Source organism: Propithecus coquereli, unplaced genomic scaffold (assembly GCF_000956105.1).
Source record: "Propithecus coquereli isolate 6110/MARCELLA unplaced genomic scaffold, Pcoq_1.0 Scaffold11, whole genome shotgun sequence".
In the NCBI taxonomy this organism is placed as follows: Eukaryota; Metazoa; Chordata; class Mammalia; order Primates; family Indriidae; genus Propithecus; species Propithecus coquereli.
Window position 1 is genome coordinate 8,194,265 of NW_012134969.1, and position 5,258 is coordinate 8,199,522.

Below are 5,258 nucleotides of genomic sequence, written 5' to 3' on the forward strand. Positions count from 1 at the left end.
AATGTAGTAGTTTCCTCTGCGCTTGCTCAGGCCTCTGCCTGTGCCTGCAGCCTTCTCTGCCCCCAGGACCGCCCCTCTTGCCTCCTCTTGCGGTGTTCCTGCCTCCATAGTCTTGTTCTTCCCGCATCCCTAACCTGCGATAAGGACTGCCCTTCCCTCCCGGAAAGGGAGGCCCTGCTGTGGGCTTCCTCCGGCTGTGCCCCTCCCCACAGGAGAGGAGACAGAGGCCAAGGGGCCATGCCCACGCGAAGTCCCCACCCCTCCTTCCAGACAGTGCTCTGGGCACCCGGAGCCGCGGAGTTCCCTGCCCTGCAGGCCCAAACCCACTTCTAAGGGCTGCTCAGGACTTCCCCCCGCCCCGCAGCCCCCACCTCCAGTCTCCTGGAGGCGAACTCTGTTGTTCCCACTGGGACCAAGGGGCGGCTGCTTGTGGGATTGAGCCAAAGTGGGGAGAAACAGGGTGCAGGTGTCGGCCCAATGAAGCCCGAGTTGCCACATTCCAGAGCAGAGCAGAGCACCTAGGAGTCCGAGGCTTTGCAAGTCAGACCTGCTCTTTCGGGTCCAGATGAAGGCATATTCATCACGGTAAGCGGAGAAAACATTTTAACTTCAAAATATTCAGGTATCTGGCACGTGGACCTGCATGTGCTCGCTGGCAAGGGATCCGGACCCACCGGCTGGCCCGGCCCCCGGCCCCACCTCGCCGCTTCCTGAGCACGTCGCGCATGCGCACACGCGCTCTTCTCTGAAACTCCGTCTGCTCCGCATACTGTAGCACAGGACCAGCTCTCAGAACTTCTGGCAGACTTTGGTTCATTCTATCTGCGCTTGAAACTCTCTCCGAAAAAGACTTTCTGCCCCCCTCGCTCCCCAGCCCTGAAGCTACAACGTTGCTGCGATCCCATCCCTCCGGGTCCAGTCTCCGGAGCTGCGGCGCCTGTTTCTTCCAGACCCTCCCTCTTGCTTGGCCGCCGAGCAGTACCAGGGAGGGCTCGCCGGGGGCGCAGCCCTGTCCCCACGCGCGCCCCTCTCGGTCACCGGCGCTCCATCCTTCCTGGACAGCCGCCGAGACCCCCGGCTCTCCGGGGCTCCCCGCACCACCCAGCCTCAGCACTGGCTGCTGCGGTGCCTTCCCCGCGTCCCCCCGCGGGCAGCACCCGGGCTGAGGTGAGCCAGGCGGGTTGAGCCACTGCAGGGTAGGATCCTGTCTTTATTTGAAATTTTGATATTTTCTTCTTCGCAGATTTGGGGGGCATCGATTTTTTTTAAATACCACATTAAAACATGTTGATCTTGATTACTGGGTTTTGGGGATCCCACCAATTTTGTGACAGAGACGAATGCCTCCTTAGCCTCCCTCCCATCCATTTCTCCTGCAGCAGCCCTTCTCGCCCTCAAAACCCTCCGAAGCATCCCTGCTGCCTGCAGAGTCCACACCCCGGCCTCACGCTCACTGTGCTTCACGTTGTGGGCTCTGCTTTCCTTTTCAGCCCTGTTCCCAACCAAACCTTCAGCTGGTCTATTCGCCCTTCCCAGAGCAGCCCTGGGGTTCCGCCACACCCCCACTGGGCTACTCCTCCTCCAGTGGAGCCTCCTCTCATCCCACCTGTGCCAGATGGAGTCTGCCTTAGCCCCCAGGGGTGAGCATCCACAGTACCTTCTTGGAGCACCCCAAGTGGAACCCATCACTCCTCCTGTGTTTTGGCTGGACCTCAGCTTTAGAATGTACGCGGCCCTCTGACTTCCATTTCCCTTACCAGCTGTCCTGTGCCTGCCCTAGGAGAGACCCTATGTGCCTCGACTGCAGAGTCCACACCTATCCTCCACCCCAGGGCTGACAGTAGCACTGCCCGGTGCCCCCCCAGCCTGCAGCTCAAGTCTGTACCTTGACAGGTATTCTAGTTTTCTCCTTCCTGGCCCTGATCTCTCTCCACAGCCTATCTGCCCTCTCTCCTTCTATTGGATGTCCCAGTGACGCCTCAGAATTGGCTTGGAAATGGAGTCCTGCTCTATACTGCCTCCCAGTCTCTTGGTACCATACACTCAAAACACCTACAGCAAAGGCCTACAAAGTGCCCTGCTCACAGCATCGTTCACAGGCTGTTATCCCACGTGGCATCCCGACACTGCTGTGTAACAGCCTGTCCTGCTGTGAGGTCCTCCACGAGGCCAGGATGGAGAAGGACCACTAGGACCTGTCCCCAGCTAGTCCAGCAGTGAGGACAGCCTGGGGTAGAACAGGTGGCCTCCCTGCCCTGAGCCGATCAGTCCCCAGCCCCGTGTGCACTACGAGGAAAGGGAGAGGTTTTCTTAACATCACCAATCAAGACCTCACTGGAAATTTATTTGAAGATTAGTTTCAGTTTCTGTTACATCTAAGGATCAAGATGGACCCACCTGCTTTTTCATGCAAGGTAACCCCACCCTCTCTACCATGACCCAAACCACCGCCTTCCAAGTTCATGGATATCCCAACACCTAGAAGGTAAGCAGCTTTCTCCAGTGCTTAAGAGCTGAGAGAGTAAAGAGGTATAGTATCCACCCATCCGGGTGCTGCTGCTGTGTTCTGGGTCTCTCTCTGTATACACCCACAAATCTGTAGATGGGACAGGTTTGTTTTTTTTTTTTTGAGACAGAGTCTCACTCTTTTTGCCAGGGCTAGAGTGCTGTGGCGTCAGCCTAGCTCACAGCAACCTCAAACTCCTGGCCTCAAGCGATCCTTCTGCCTCAGCCTCCCAAGTAGCTGGGACTACAGGCACGCGCCACCATACCCAGCTAATTTTTTCTATATATTTTTAGTTGTCCAGTCAATTTCTATTTTTTTTTTTAGTAGAGACAGGGTCTTGCTCTTGCTCAGGCTGGTCTCGAACTCCTGAGCTCAAACAATCCTCTCGCCTCGGCCTCCCAGAGTGCTAGGATTACAGGCGTGAGCCACCGCGCCTGGCCTGGGACAGGTTTTTATGTCACCATCATCTTTCAGAGTCCATTTTCTGTGTCTTGACACTTGAAGGTTAAAGATCCAATACTTGATGTGGCCTCTGTGTGCCAAGAACTGTGATGGTTCGTTCATGTGTGTTACATAATCATCATTTAACCCTCATAACCACCCCAAATGGTAGATGCATTCGTTTCCCAGGGCTGTCATAAGAAATTACCACAAACACGGTGGTTTAAAACAATAGGCATTTATTCTTTCATAATTCCGGATACCAGAAGTCTGAGATCAGGGTGTCAGCAGGATCAGTTCCTTCTGAAGTCTCTGAGGAGGAATCTGTTCTGTGCCTCCCTCTTAGCTTCTGGTGGCCGCAGCAATTCTTATTCCTTGGCTTGTAGATGCACTGCCCCAATCTCTGCTCTCGTTCTTGCATGTGTCTTCCGTGTTTGTATTTCTGTCTAAATTTCCCTCTTCTTACAAAGACACCAGTCATTGGATTAAGGCTTATCCTGATCAAGTATGTCCTCATCCTAACTTAACTACATCTGCAAAGACCCTAGTTCCAGATAGGTCACAGTCACAGATACATGGAGATGGAATTTCAATGTATCTTTTTTGGGGCCACAGTTCAACCCACAATAGGAAGTATTGTTCTAATCTTCGTATTACAAGTTACATACTGAGACTGAGTCACTTAGAGATAGAGAAAAGAGGTGGTATGACTCAATTTTTAATCTGTCTAGACCTCATTATTACCACCCTTTCTTGTACCAGACACTCTGTTGGGTGCTTCATTTCCATTTCCAATCTTCGTATCAATTGCCTATAGTTATTATCCCTCACTTAAAAAGAGGCTCAGATAATTGAAATGGCTTGCCCAGACAGGCAGGAAGTGGCAGATCCAGGATTCAATCCAAAGTCATGGCCAATACTCACCTAGGTCAACACACCAGAACATCTTTGGGATGGCTCATCCCTCCTTACCCCATGTCACCTGCCTCAAGATGGCATAACTTCCTACCTGCAGTTAATAATCAAGACTGTAAACGACATGTTACTGGAATTGTCTATGTGAAGAGTGTAGAGGCAGAAAATGAATCATTGAGGATCGCAGCACTGCAATTCACAGCGGGTGATGGTCCGACCAACTATTCATCTTCCTTCCGGCAGCCAAGCAAGAGTTGAATGGAAAAAACATGTCATCAGTAAATCCCATTAAAGAGCAATGTATGCCACAACTAATTACTTCCCCATAGGGTGCTACACATGGGCTGACACACTGTTCTAACAAGTGCCTTACTGGGAAGTAGCCTCTACTACCACAGTGGGGAGGAACCAAGTCTCAGACAAATCCCATAGAGTCGTTATTTAAATTACCTCATTCTTGCTCAAAATAAAAATCAAAAGCCTCACTTCTTGGCAACTGCTGTGCACGCTTCCTTAATATTAAATATATGTAACACACACACAACTCACCAGTGCCTTACAAACACAGCAACCCTGAGTACAGACCCTTCAAGCAATGCTTGAGCCACTGCAACTGCCTTAAATCAACACAAGAGAATGACGTGAGAAAACACTCCGCCCAATGCCACTGCTGTAGGTTTTGATTAGCACTTACCAGTTAAGGTTGTTTTTACCCCTGTGCTCTCAAAAAGATACCACAAAAGAAGCAGGGGGTAGGCCTGGGCTTTGAAGGCAAGCAGACTCAAATGCTGACCCCAGCGCCACCACGCACGTCTTGCGCAAACCTAGGGAAGTCATTTCTCTTCTCTAGGCCTCATTTCCTTCCCTGTAAGATGTAGATACTTTCAGACGGCTGTCATAAGGAATATAAACATACCACTCTGACCTTGATTCCTAACAGGGAATATGAGCTAAGGGTATGCATGAAACATTGTTTTCTGATCTTATTTATCCTATATGCCCAAATTTCTATTTAAAAGAAATCTTAAATAATGAATGTGAGCATAGCTCTGGCAGAGGCATTGGGGATGAGAAAACCAATCGGCAGAATGAAAAAAGTGAATGGAAAGACAGGTTGATAGAATACACATCCATTTCTTTCATGTGCTCAATATTACCCTATTGAATAAAGCACACACACACACACACACACAGCTGGATGACACCTTATTGCCTGCCTGTGCTGTTTAAGAAATTCGTTCAAATTAGGTTTAGTTAGGGCATGTGACTCCTGGGGAATATGACACCCAAGCCCTGGATTGAGAACCACTCAGTCTGAAGATGTTCTAGGAAGGGACTCAGCCCCAAGGTCCCTTTCTCAGCCCCAGGGAGAAAGTATATAGAGGGTATAATAGAA